Raw genomic sequence first — 15,468 nt, forward strand, 5'->3', positions numbered from 1 at the left:
TGCATCCATACAGAGATAACACAGATATCATTTTACTTTGGAAGAAAACAGGATGGTGTGGTTTTATCAAAGATTTTCAAGAACAAGTTACTTTTTCAGTAAATCAAACAATTCATGGCTAAGTGTTTAAGCGGGGATGTTTTTATTTCCAAGAAAGAATGTTTCTCCACTACATGCCTGTGGACACTATTTGCATTTTCATGACAATACTATAAACAAGCAAAGCCCGGTGATCAGGCCAGAGATGAGCAGTTTGCTGTAACCGCAGTGCTTGGAGTGTTTGTGTGAATGCTGCTGAGGGCTTCCTGAGGCTTCACAAATGTCCTCGCTAAGCAAAGTTTGGATCCATTATCTGAAACCAAACAACAACACACACTGGGATATAAACAGGAGAACATGAATATAGACCTGTCTTCTTCTTTCCTGATGCTAAGACTGGGGGATTTTTTTCTTTTCGTTCTGCTGGGTGTGTTTTTTTCCTGACAGCTCCTGGCAGAAATCCCCAAACCTCAGCGCCTAACCACATTTTAACATTCTCAGTCACTCGCACGTCTCTTTTTCTTTTACGCTCTCACTTTCACTGAATTGTTATGCACACACTGAGCCAACTCAAGGCCTGAGCCAGAACAGCATTGCTCTGTAGAGTAAAACTGACACATACATGTAAGAGTGTATATAATATAATTACTGTTATTACGCATATAAACTCTCAGACACACACATTTGCATAAATGGTTTATAGGAACACTCCATAGACGTAATGTACCCAACCCTCACAGACACCCTGCATGAGCCAATTTTTTAATTTAAAAAGACCCTGTTAAGTATCATTTTAAGTGTTTTGAATTACAGGGACATGAGCTCAAAAGTCATAACCATGTCATTATACAACTCGGTGTCCCTGTAAACCACATATTCCTGTACATACTTGTGCTGTCACAATACTAGTATCTCTAACATTAATACGATAGCAAGAAAAAAAATTATATTTGATACCATTTTTTGTACTGCATGGAACTTTCGCATCTTGAATCCTTTAAAGTTATTAATAATTTGATTTCTTAAAAAAACGTATAAACATCTATATGTATTTGTGAATGTATTACATCATCTTTGCGTCAAATTACATAAAACGAATTACTACTTGTGCAAGGTGTTTCAAATGGGACAGGGTCTATGGGACAGGACTGTAAATTTGACGTTATTCTTGCCTCTGGCTGCCGTCATCAGTCTCAGACAATTTTTTACCTTTTTCTGAAAGTCTTGGTAACATCATTGGGAAGTGTTTCTTTTTTTATTTGAGCAAGTAACATTATTTGTTGCATTCTCTTATTCACTGCACTCTAAGTTTACTCAACTATGATGATTTCCACCACTCAGAAACCTGGAAACGTGAAAAGGGTCTATCTAGGACTAGCTACTGCGAAAGCATAGTCACACCTGCATTTCAGCCTCGACTTAGGGATACATCAGTCAGCAGATGCTACTTTACCACAATGGACCGGTACACCAACTAGATTACTGCTGCCGCTGCACCAAATTGCCTATATATAAAACACTAAATAACAAAATTCTATAATATTATTTTTAAATTAAAACTGATTTAGCAATACCGCACCACTGACAAACCAACCGCAGAAAAAAAAAAGCAACCACAGAAATCAGAATCCACGATGATCCCTTTATCAGAAGTTGTTTTCTTTTTTGCACTTCATTATTGTGCATTGAATGTTTAATAAATTAATAGTTACAAGGGCTACAAGAGTGATTTGAGAGTGTTTTTTCTTCTTTTCTGCTATTTGTGTTTGTTTGAACACTAAAGTGGCTCTTTTCCAAAACTGAAAGTTACATCGTCTGTCTGCCACACAAACACTCGCAGGGAAACATAATCAATCTGTTTAGATTATTAATGGGTGATTACAGAAAATTCAGTCAGTGTGGGAAGCACTCATTGCTGTAATTACACCAGCATGAGGCAACAATAACACAACTGAGTACTGACAATATTATAAAGTCCACCTGCTTTGTATGGTGTTGTGAATATTTGCTCAAAACATTCTCTGACAAAAAAAGATTAAGAACAAAAGAAGAGGAAATTCTCATGCAAGCCTCATATGTGTGGTGCGCGCTTACATTAAAAACCAGCGATCGACCGCACATTAATTACATCTCAAGATTCATTGAATGAGGAAGAACTGGTTTGAAATTACCACCATCTGCTTTGAGAATGGTGTAAACATTTTCACCACATCCAATTATGGGTAAAGAAAGATGACTGTGGTTGAAAAGCTGTTTGTCCGGGATCAGGTGAAGTATAAGGTTTGGGTGCTTTGAAATCACTCCTCTAGCCTTCTTCACTACATCACAATAATGAGGCACTTTAAACAAAGACAGAAACCATAAACAGACCAAAACGCTTTCACAGAGGGGAAATCATGAGAGGCCGGAGTCATTTTCAAGACACCAGCATACCAAAAGAAAAAAAGGAATTATTACAGGATCAACCCATCTGTAGAATGCTGAGGTTAAAAAAACTCCATCTAATTTGCAAAAAAAAAAAAAAAAAAGAGAATTATAATTTTCTTAAATTAGCATCTTTTTCAGTTTCGCAAATTTTAAGCCACAAACATATTCTCCTTGTTTTCAATTAAAACCTTCATAAAAGACATGATTGAGAAATAAAAATGTAATAAAATGTTGATACTTTATATTTTAACTTTTCATTAAAAAAACAGACAGCTAATCAGAATCCTCTAGACTTTAGGAGTTTTAGTATACATAATAACAGTTGACAAAACTACAGTGTGTGCTTATAACAAACAATGTTACTGTGCTCTCGTGTAAAAGTTAACATAAAACTAGTAGTATAGTAAGTAGTTCTTATAGTTTGTGTTGTTAGTTGGGCTATTGTTGGGTTATTATTCTAAGACATTTAAAGTTGAGGTTCCACAAAAGGTCAAAAGGTTCTAAATAGTCAACAAAAGTTTAGATGGGCTGCATGATATTGAAAAAATCTGATTTTTTAAAATCTGATATTTTATTTTTCTGTGATAAATAATCTAATATGAAAACAGTATGAATAGCTCTATTTGACGGTTTTCTGGGAGTCTAATTGTATTCGGGTAAAGAAATTAAATAATCACAATGCAAAAAAAAAAAAAAAAATGCTTTTCTTACTTTGTTTTGTCTTGTTTCTAGTCCAAATATCCAAAAAATTCTCAGACCAAGTACTATTAATGTTTACTTTTCACAGTCAGAAGAAGAAAAATGAGTAAGAGTACTTAAAAATAATCTTGTTTTTGCTTTGAAATCTAGTTATTTGGACTATTAACAACAACAAAAAATTCTAAGTAAGAAATGTTTTTTGCATAAACCATATCAATTACATATAAATACCAGGATTAAATACAACTCTATAGCTACTGGTCAACTATAATTCACACAGGACATTGCATATCTTTGCGATGTGACTATTGAAGACACATTGCAATATCGATGCTGAGGAAAGCTGAAAACCTGTAACCACTAACTAGTAGTAAAATTGGCTTCATTGGCTGCCCATCCAATTCAGAATTGATTTTAAAGTGCTTTTACTGGTATAAAAATGCCTTCATAATCTAGCCTCTACCTATCTCTCAGAGCTGTTGCACTTTTACACTCCCTTAAAATCTCTTAGATCAAGCGCTTAAAATACTCTTTTAGTTCCTCAGTCCAGACTGAAACATGGCTACCATCTCTATCTATTTTTAAATAATTCCTAAAAATGTACCTATTTAGCTTGGCTTTTAAAATTATTTTAATAGTCCTTTCATCTGCTTCATTTTTTTTTAATTAATTTTTTCGGCTTATTTTTGTGTTTTTTATATTCTGTCTTTTTATTTTACTTTGTTTTATGTACAGCACTTTGGTCAGTCTTGTGGCTATTTTTAAATGTGCTCTATAAATAAATGAACTTGAACTTGAAGAACATAAGTCAATGGTTATAGTTTTCCAGCTTTCTTCAAAACTTGTGTTTAACAGAAGAAACTCATAAAGGTTTGAAAATTTAAAGAACAAGTAAATCAGGACAATATGCTCATTTAGGGTGAACTAAACCTTTAGGCCACATTCACACTGCATAATGTTTATAATCGTCAGACTGCTATTGTTTTCACACTGCATGACTATGAAGGATAGCGTTCAGCTGCTGTGTTCACACTGCATGATGGATCAGTGACAGGACACACACTACATGACTGCAAAACAATTGCTGTCAGTCTGTCTTGCTCACAGGAGGTCAATAAATAATTTTGCACATGCTTCTGCTGCGGCGGATAAAACAAATGCTTCTTTGTTTCAGTTATTGTTATTGTAAAAGATGATGTATCCTGCTCTCTCATTGGCTGTTGGTCAGCACTGATGAATTTCAGTCTGAACTCATTCACACAACTTCATTTTGAATTACAGGCGTTGAAGACTTTTACAAATCATATTTTTGATCTTTCACACTGTGTGATTGTCGCTCAAATGAATTAACACTGATTCGTCATTGGTTTTACAAAACCTATGAACCAAAATCAGGGATAAAAATAGTGTAGCGTGAACTCAGCCTAAATGAAAGTCAGGGAAATTTGGGATATAGAGTTTTTAATTTTAGATAAACAGGCCCTTAAAATAATCCCAGGTAGCAAAGAATTCTGGCCCATATTTGGCATAAAGCTGGCACAGCAGGCATTCATCCAGCACTGGCATACAGCATGTGGGCCAAACATGACCCGGGTTTGACAGAGGTGGCACAATCTTTAAGGCGGCACACAAAACTTGGGACAGATTTAAAATGCAGTATTTGGCCCAGATGTTAATAATTAATATGTGGGCCATGAAAGTTTGGCTTATCTTGACCCACATTTAAAATACATTTTAATAATTTTGGAATTTAAAAAAAAGTCGCTTTGAGAAAAAGCACACCCATAGCATTCATACAGCGCAATGCTTCATGGGTTTATAAAGCACTGAAATACCAACATATCTGGCCCAGTTCAAGCCCAGTTATGGGTTATTAACTTGCCTGAGACTTGGCCCAGATATGGTATATGTTTGGCCCATGTCTGGAAGCAAGACTTGGTCCAGCATGTACTGTAATTCACTGCAGCATGTGGGCCAAGCAAAAGCTGATTGCATGGGCCAGAGAAATTTTGCCATGTGGGATTAAACCATGTTTACAGGTTGAACTGTCCCTTTAAATACAAGATAGCAAAACACACACACACACACACAAAAAAAACAAAAACATTTCAGTGCCACAGATAAGACCTGATCCATTTACAGAAGCACCTTTAACCATTCCTCTAACCAGCATCTGTTTACAAATTCCACATGGAAATGATGGGAAATGAGTTTTATTGACAAACAGCAGCTAAGATGGCTCTCGGCAGAGTTGATCTCCTCAATGAGAGAAGCGCATTAAAGCATAAGTACCTTTGAGAGCAGCCAAAAGCAGCTCATTCAGCTCTTGCCCTCCCTTCATTAAACAGACAGGTGCTCGGGGCGACCGTAACACTAGCCCTGCAACCCAATCGGCTGCTAAGCCATTACCATGCCAGGGACTGTGACAAAGACACATCTGTTAATGCCCTGCGAGTGTCACCCGAATGTCAGCTGACGTCACGTGCCAAAATGCCCTTCTCTCCCAGAAAGCATTAAAGAGAGGCGGGTCAAATGTGCTGCTCGCACCTCGCAGCGAGATCAGGCACTACGGGTTTCCAATAACCATTTACTACATGCTAACAGAATTCACTCTAGTTTAAGAGTCACAAGCTTAAACGCGCATAGGATGCCAGGGCATGGGCGCCAGACACAAGAGTAACATCCCGCCTATGTGATTAAAATAGAGATAGCATTGAGACATTTCTGAAACAAATATCCACAGCATATTGGGGACACGGATTTAGAATATATAAACTGTGTTTAGACTGCATCATTTGGAGAATGAGTAAAGATTAAATAATATCACTTGTTATTACTAACATATTAATAATATTACTTATTTGTTTTACTGCATGCTTCTAAGGAAGCAGCATGAATGCTTGTGCGAGGTCTTTCTAATGCAGCATCTATAGGACAGGACAGTAAATTTGCTGTTATTCTCTCATCTGGCTGTCATCAGACAATTTTTCATCTCGCACAATTTTTCCCTTTTTCTAAAAGTCTTGATAACATAATCGTGGAGTTTTCATTTATTATTTGAGCAAATAAGCTTGTAATAAAATTATTTGTTGGATTCTCCCATTTTTGACGACTTCTGCTACTGAGAAACCCGGAAATGTGAAAAGGGTCAATTACCACAGCAACACTATATTATCAACACAATAAACAACGCATCAGATCCTGACAGAATCAATGCAAAAGTACTAGCTGACAAGACAGACGTCTGTCATTTCTCCAGATCAAGTTATTTATAACTTAATCACAAAGTACAAAAAATAAAATAACATTCTTTTGCAATCAATCATTCATGTTCAGATCAATAGCATTCGTTAAGAAAACAGACCATCCCATTTCATTATTCTTTTTTATTTTCAAAACGCACTAGCACACTTTACAATAATTCAAACTGCAGCATTAAAAGTTGTTGCATTTACTTAAATAAATATTAATTGATTGTCCGTAACAATCACATTAAACTAAAATGATATTAATAATAAAAATGATATGTATTTATCAAATTCAAAAATAGTCTGTGAAAATACAGAGTTTCTGCAGGCTGCAAGTCAAACTAAATACTTTTTAAGATCATTATGAATGAAATTTTAGACTTATAAACAGCTAAACATTAATGATTATATCTAATGGCCCGGTTTGCCACAAAATAAATAAATAAATAAATAAAATAAATAAATCAAATGTAATTATTTCTTAGTGACATGTTTTATTGTGTCAAAACAAGAAAATTATAGTTGTATACACTTTTTTAATGACAAGTTTAATATTGTTAAAAGTATATTTATTGTGGAGGCAATTACACAAATAATCTGAGTTGAATGACAGAGTAACTTCTATTCAACGTAAAGCGTTTCTGTTATAAAACCTCAAGTTTCATGACTATTTATTTATAAATATGTCTACTACCCCCTTATTTCTGTAAATATTCTCTATGTATAAATGGATGATAATGTAATGGGATATATTGCTCTGTTATTATCATGAGGAACCGTGTAATTGTTTTAAATTTTCTTTCTCTGACTGTATTAAGATGGATTTTTGGTGATTGGATGAATATTGGCCTGATTGAGTAGCTTTACTTGGAAAAAAGGAAAATATAAGACCTGTTTAAAATGATATAAGATGTGTAATATATTTACCTTTGCCGCCAATTATTATTATTATTATTTTTTTTACTTAATTGGATTAGTGATAAATCTCCATCATTTAAGGGTTGGCACACGATAATTTTTTAGTTAATTCCCCTGAAAAATCTTACCCATGTTTTATACAAAATAATGAAAATCTTTTCAAAGCTTGGACTCCATATTTGGATTGTTTGGAACCTAGTCTTTGACTTATCAGGCTAAAGGGAATATTGTAACTGTATTATTATCTGGAAAAATAAGCAATGTTATAGCCCTTTTCCTGATTTTACTGTTTTATATATAATCTGAGCTTTTATTTTTTTGTTTGTTTTTTTCTTCTTTTTCCTCTCCATTGTTTTGTGTTAATATTTTTATTTGCATGTCTTTTGAGGTTGTGTCTTTTAGTGTTATGTCTGTATTATTGTGAAAATCTAATAAACATAATTATCTAAAAAAAGATGTAAGAAGCACAACACAATGTTTCTGTGAATTTAAAACCTTTTAAGCACATCCTGAAGTACACAGTGAGCACATTTTTATTCAATTCTTTCTTATATTTTTGATTAGCATGAAATGTAATCAATAACGTGACATTTTAAAAATGCTAAAATATACAAATAAACAATCAATGACAGTATTACTAAGGCCCCATTTACACTGCTAGTTAATTGTGACTCAATTCAGATTTTTTGCTCATATGTGACACAGGTCAGATCTGTTCTATGACCGTGTAAACGTAAAAAAAAATGCATGCATTTGGATATTCAGAGATCGGACCTTCATATGTGGAAATAAATCAGATATAAATGATATATAAATGACGATGCAAATATCATGTAAACAGGCAGATCTGATTTATTGAGGCATTCTGTTTAGTACGTCTTTAAACTTGCGACAATGTGGTACTTCTCCGCGGTTTGTTGACGCAGAAGAAAAAGCATGTGTGTGTGCTCATCTGAAAATTTCAAACCCACTGCTCCTCATTAAAGCCCACCACAATTTGCACCCACTAGACCTGAGATCTTTTTCATACCCACTGAATGTTGCAGGACACCATATATAAACCATAGGCGCAAGCTGTGATGACGACCCTTTCCCTCCTCCTCCACCTCAAAATCATTTTAAAGTTGGGCGAACTTCGCATATTTCGCAGAGCTAAAAGCAAGACAATTTCTTCTATCATGGCTAGTGTGGCACAGATGCTAGAACCCACCTTTACGCATGCGCAACTTAAATTGTATGGCAAATGTAAACACATGAACTAGATTTGGGTCACAATTAAAAGAACGTGTAAATGGACAGGCACAAAAATCAGATATCAGGAAAGAAATCAGAATCGGGCATCAAGACTTGACAGTGTAAACATGGCCTAATAGAACCATATTGCAAAAAAGTTGACATCAAAGTAGCAAAGTATTTGACACTAGAGGTTCACTTAAAGATTACATATGTAGGGCCTCACGGTAGCACTGTATCATAGCAGGGGGCCGCCGATTCTGGCAGTGTGCGTTTCATTCCTCACAGCTGTAGCTGTGTAATTAAGACCTCTCTGGAAGTGACAGCATGAACTGGAGACATAAAACCCTCTCTTGCTCACTCTCTCCCTCTCCCTTCGAGCTCAGCTGTTTCCTCCCTTTGCTGTCACGAGCTGCTCTGTGCATGTGAGAGCGTAAAGGAGGGTGGAGAGCAGGCAGGGCTGACAGGTGTATTTATAGCATGCCAACGCATTCAATTGATAGATGTCACCTTGCTGCTGTAGTCCTGAGGGCACTGCACCAACCCTCCTGCGCACTAACAAGCTGCAAAGTGCTTTAAGGGAACACCAAGTGAGTGAGAGAGAGAAAGAAAAAAGCTGAGATGGTAAGGTAGATAAAGAGACAGGGGGAGGAGGGGGACAACAAGTGCTGCCGGCAGTTAAATGAACAAACAGAGAGAAGAGGAGAAAACGAGCGCAGTTCTCGGTTTCACCTGCCTGACTGCTTGTGCTGCTCATTAATTAAAGCAAAACCGCAACTCCCAGAGCTTTTCTGCTTCTAGGAATAGCATCACTCTAACGATCAGACAATTAGCAGGGAGACACTGGATGATTTGTTCTGTTTGGACTACTGAATTGTGGAGTTTGGCTACTGTCTGTGTCTGTCAGCGTTACACTGTGCTAAATGTTTGTTATTTCTGATAAAATATAAAAATTGTGTACCACGAACATAAAAGCAAGAATACAGCCTGTTTCTACGAAACATAAAGGGTACCTGTTTTACCCCTTTTTTAAGATTTAAGTCTCCAGAATGTGTCTGTAAACATTAGACAAATAATTAGAATATGTATTATACCTTTTTTATTTATTATATTTTGAAAATGACTGCTCTAAACAAAATTTAGCTGTTTTTGTTGCCTCAATCTCCATCTCAGATGTGTCAGATAAACAGCACAGTGACAAACATGTAGGAAGCAGATCTCCCTTAACGTTTGTGAGAAATACTTCAGTAAGAACTTTCCCAATTATTATTTGACACATTTATTGTGGAGTTAATTAAAGTCTTTTGATGAGTCACACAATGTTATGAAACACGCACACACACATTTTGCACGGCAAATGTGACAGGATACACGTTAAAATTCACTGCTGTATGGATATTCGTTATGTTCATGTACGAAATAAACCTGATGTAACGTCCACAAACCAGGATTGAATCATCTGCTTTTATAATTGTACTGACACGTGGCTGTGGTGACGGTAAAATCAATGTCATTTATAACAAACATGCTCTGTTTTAACAATGTTTTAAACTTGTAATACAAATTCTTGATCACATTTGATAATGATTAATGATCACAGACACCAGAACAAATCTTTTAATCCCAGTTGCTTTGTGCAAGTCCTGTCTTGTAGATATGATTATACGTGATACTACGGAGACATGTTAATATGCGGCTGTCAATCAATTCGGTGGGCGCGGAAACTGCACTCCTAAGTCACATTGCGGTGGGCCTCAAAACGGGAAGGATTTGGATCCTATTTAAATGTCATGCAATAAAAAAAAGACTTGTTGCGTTTATATCACCCCAGCATGACTGTGGATACACTAAACCTGTAGACAGTTCTGTCCAAACAGCTTACAAAAGATGATTTTCATCATAGGTGCCCTTTAAAACACCCACAACCAGTACCGTGGCCTGATTCATTAAGAGTCGCCTGTTCAAAGTAATCAGCATAACCGGTGTAGTATAATTAATGAACTGATGAGTTATAAGACACTTTGATTTGAGACATACAGTAATTACTTCTAGTGATTCATTTATTTTCTTTTTTCAGCTTAGTCCATTGACATTGCTTTAGTTTGCGCCGCTCTTACTTCTAGTGTTACTTTTTAAAGCAAATATTAAAGCACTAGGATTTTTCCTATTTTAAAGAAAAATAATCCACAATTTAAGCAGCTGTTTGTAATTCATAAAAATTTAAAATTCTTAAACACAAAATCTGTGACAAATAGATTAATAAATTAACACTAAAACATTTTACAACATACCGCTTTTTTGCTGTATTTATGATCAGAGAAATTCATGCGACCCTAATGTGCATAAGAGACTAATTTGAAACAGAATTTTTGTAACATTATTGCATTTCAGATAAAATTAAATAAGGTGACGCAATGGGTAGCAAGTTCGCCCCACAGCAAGAAGGTCGCTGGTTCAAACCTCAGTTGGTGTTTCTGTGTGGAGTTTGCATGTTCTCCCCGTTTTCGCATGGGTGTCCTTGGGTGTGCTAAATTTGATCGTAGAGTGTGTGTGTGTGTGTGTGTGTGTGTGTGTGTGTGTGTGTGTGTGTGTGTGTGTGTCAGTGATGGGTTGCAGCTGGAAGGGCATCCACTGCATAAAACATATGCTGGATATGTTGGAGTTTCATTCCACTGTGGCGACCCAAGATTAATAAAAGGACTAAGCCAAACAGAAAATGAATAAATGAATGAATATAAAATAAATGCCATATGCATTAGAGTTAAACTTGTGTGCACTCAGCTCTCTAGGTACAAGTTTGAGTCTGTCTCTCCAACTTTTCTGGTCAATACTCTCAGTAACTATCCTGTCAGGTAAAACTGCTCTGGGCAATGTTCTGCTAGAAAACTCTAGGTCCGGCTATTTGTGTGGATATAAATTTAGCATACACAACCTACATTGCAGACCAGGTACATCCTTTTATAACAATAGTGTTCTCTGGTGAAAGTGGCTTCCTTCAGCAGGATAATGACAAATTCCTCAAATCTCGATCCAGACGAGCGTCTGTTGGATATGCTGGACCAATATTTTCATCCACAGCATTCTGCCTTGCAAACTACAGGACTTCAGATATTGAGTGTCTAACATCTTGGAGCCAGATATATTCACAGGACACCTTCAGACGACTGGTAGATTCCATAAATTGGTGGTCAGTCTAATTTGGTGGAACACAATAGACTAAAAGCATGTTAGGCAAACAGGTGGTCATAATAGTTTGGACCACTTAAGTATATTAACCTAATATTTTTAGAATACATTTAGAACGTTCTTTACATAATCTGTAGACTTGATCGAATGACAAAGTTACAAATTGGCACTGACCTAACAGATGAAACGTGTGCATTGATCTACCCATATCCAAAAACTGTGCATTCCTCACGTGCCATAATCACTTTGCCAACAGTGTTTACATGACCTTTTAATGCCAATTTAATTGTTTTAGTCGAACTGAAATCAAATCGTCGGGATCATGTGAGCAGAGTGGAGGTCACGAGTGTTCTCTTGTGTTACATCTCTCCACAGCATTACACAACACTACACATTATCCCGTAAACACATTAGACAGTTGCAGATAAAGTGAGAGTGTTGCGCTGAGCCAGTGGTGTTGAAGCTGCTGAAATAAAAGGCTGTCAGAATGATTGTGTTGACATTGCTTTAAGTCAGCATGTCACCTGAGCCCAGACTCCAGAGTCTCGGCTCGATCCAGTTGAGGGATTGGGTGTCAGCGCCGGCGAGCTCTCTCAAAATACACTCAGGCTAAATTGGAGGTTTGGGAAGGCCCGACGGTATATGTCAAGACCCTGAACTGCCATTTCCACACCTCTAACGCTCTCTTGGCTCACACTTACATCTTCAGAGGCCAGGAATACTCTGCCTAAATGAAACCCGGTAAGATCAGCAGGTATTTAATGTCGCTGGTAAGCTATTAGCTTCAATAACACTCATAATGTCACATTACGGTTGCTTCTGCGGTTAGTTTTCCTGTGATGTTAAGTATTGGTGTGTCTGTGCAGACTAAACCTACGTATCCTGTTAAAGGCAGTCTGGATGTGTTAGTGTGTGTGTGTTTGTGTCCCTAGATGGCATAGCACCACTGTGTTTATTATCCGCAGGCCAGGAGGTGGAAGAAGAGAGAAAGAGAGAGGAGGGAAGGCAGACAGAGAGGATACACTATCTCTGTGCTGACATGTGTCACCGGCCTCAGCTGCTTTTGGTACTCCACTGTCAGAGAGCGATAGAAAGCGAGATAAGCAGACAGAAAGAGAAACCGTGAGTGCAGAGAGATATGAGGATCGACCACAGCAATACAAATACCACCACCAACCTTTGATCCATCTGCTAGTCCATCTGTCTGTTTGTCCATACACTGACTCCTTTTTTCGGCCTGTCCTCCACTGCCCTTTCCTCAACTCCGTGCTAACCAGAATGCCATGCTATTCCTGCTGGCTCCACCAACTCACACAGACATGAGCCATGTGCCATGCCTAAACAATGTGCCACATTAGCTGCTGCACTCGCATCCAAGGAACATTTATAGAAGAGCAAGTGCTTCTCAATGAATAAGCGCTAAATTCACTTTCTTTTTGAAGAACGTTGTATAAATAGGTTGTTTGTGCTTCTGAGAATTGTTAAACTGAGTTCTATAGTTTGACTTAATGACTTATTGTCATTAAGTAAATGATAGGTTACTAAAACAGTTTTTCACAGATGCTTCCTATTAGTTTTACAATCTGTATGATAATGCCAAAAGAGCTATTCTGCCCGGTGCAGTCAATGTGTCATGCAAATGTATCAGTATATCACTGCCAAGCTATTTCAAACATCTTTTTACTCCTAAGCAAGAAAAGTTTATCAGGAGATTGAATCATGTTCAGTATCTTGAATGTTATGTGTGAACAAGTGCAAGCATGAGCGATAGCTTGATGTCTGCAGTTTCAACCACCCATGTCGCTAACAAGGTATTCTGAATTCTGACCCTTGAAAATAAGTATTAAACTAAATCTGTTAGAAAAATAGACTTAAATTTTGTAAATACAATATTAACATAAAATGTTGAAAATATAAAAATGAGAGAAGCTAAAAGCTAAAATGAACTTAATACTGAAGATATAAAAATACAACCTAATAAATACTTAATACCATATAAGCCGCCTGTCCAAAAACAAACCACACACTAACATTATGTTGGACCAACTTTAGATTTGATTATGGCACACGTTCTCCCTGCCATCATGTTTTATTATACTTTTGTACTGTAGCAGCATTTATTCTCATCTAGAGTTGCATTCATTTTTTGGCAAGATCTTGTATTCATGATGGAAGGTAGATTGCTGAGCAAAGTCTTCTCCAGCACATCCCAAAGATTCTCATTCGGACTACGGTCTGGACTCTGTGGTGGCCAATCCATGTGTGACCAATCTAAAACTGACGTCTCGTACTCATTAAACTATTTTTTCACAATTTCAGCCTGATGAATACTGGCACTGACATTTTGTAATATGCCTGTGCCATTAGGAAAGACAAAAACATTGATTAATAAACTAGTTAATCAGTATATTTATGTAGTCAGTTGATCTCATTCTTTGGGCACAACCTAGACCTGACCAACTGCAGCATTCCCAGATCATAAGGTGCATCACTTTATCATTCTCTCTTCTTATTTTAATGTGGAACTATGGAACATCACTCTGGAACATGGTAAATCTGGACTTCCACGTTGCCTTCTTCCATTGCTTCAGAGTACAATATTTATGCTTCCTAGCAAACTGCAGATTTTATTTCCAGATTAGCCTTACTGATAAGTGATTTTCCTAAGGCCACACAGCTTTTTAGTCTGAGGCCCTTGAGTTCCCTCCACATTAGTGTGTGCGTGGAATCGTTCAAACTGTCACTATGAAATATAGCCACTACTAGTAGCTAATAGTTCTACTGTTGTTTTTTTACCATTTGGTTTTAACAATGGATTAAATGTATGCCAATCTTGATTATTCAAGCATATTTCTTCCTCAAAGTCGGTGGTTTCTCATTATCTTTGCAGTTATTAATATGCATTGGACAATTCTTAAACCAATTTTAGTAGTTTCAGCAAAGTCCTTAGATGTTTTCAATGTTTGATATATGCCAATAATTTGACCTACAGAACTACAGAATGGATTTCCTTTTTAGAATTTCCAACATGGTTGTTTAAGTAATTACAAGCAACCCTCTCCATCGGTCAGGGTTAAAAAAAAAACAAAAAAAAACTTGTTACCACCTGAAGCATAATTATCAATGCAATAATTAACCAATGAGAGGCTCTTACTTATTTGCTTTGTTATATTTAAGTAGTGACATTTTTTGGAGGAGTATTATTCGCTCATGCACTCATTTTCCTTCAGCTTAGTCCCTTTATTCATCAGGGGTCGCCACAGCAGAATGAACGGCTAACTTATCCGGCATATGTTTTACACAGTGGATGCCCGTCCAGCTAGAATCCAGTACTGGGAAACATCCATACACACTCATTCACACACATACACTACAACCAATTGAGTTTATTCAAATCACCTACAGTGCATGTCTTTGGACTGTGGAGGAAACCAGAGCACCCGGAGGAAACCCACGCGAACATGGAGAGAACAACTCCACACAGAAATGCCAACTGACCCAGCCTTATTGTTGTAAGGCGAGGACTAACCACTGAGGCACTGTGTCGCCCGATGAGCATTGTACACATACTAAAACAACAAGGAATCATCGTGTAAATTCTAGAATAATTGATATAAAACATGTATGATTAATAAATATTATGTAATATGTATCTATAATATCAAATAAGTATTTGTTTATATTGCTTTTATTTCAAAAGTTAGCATGAAATAATTAT

The 15,468-nt window shown here is 36.7% G+C and overlaps 2 long non-coding RNA genes across 4 annotated transcripts in view; one reads left to right on the plus strand and one right to left on the minus strand.

Annotated features, from left to right (window-relative positions):
- The window catches only part of LOC141375393 (uncharacterized), a 143,971-nt gene that overhangs the window by 77,995 nt on the left and 50,508 nt on the right, over positions 1–15,468 (minus strand). The gene's annotated exons all lie outside the window — the stretch shown is intronic.
- On the plus strand, positions 10,663–14,154 carry LOC137496098 (uncharacterized). Its single transcript, XR_011016188.2, has 2 exons — positions 10,663–12,491; positions 12,716–14,154. It is a non-coding gene; the product is annotated as an uncharacterized lncRNA (long non-coding RNA).

Source organism: Danio rerio, chromosome 7 (genome assembly GCF_049306965.1).
Source record: "Danio rerio strain Tuebingen ecotype United States chromosome 7, GRCz12tu, whole genome shotgun sequence".
Lineage (NCBI taxonomy): Eukaryota > Metazoa > Chordata > Actinopteri > Cypriniformes > Danionidae > Danio > Danio rerio.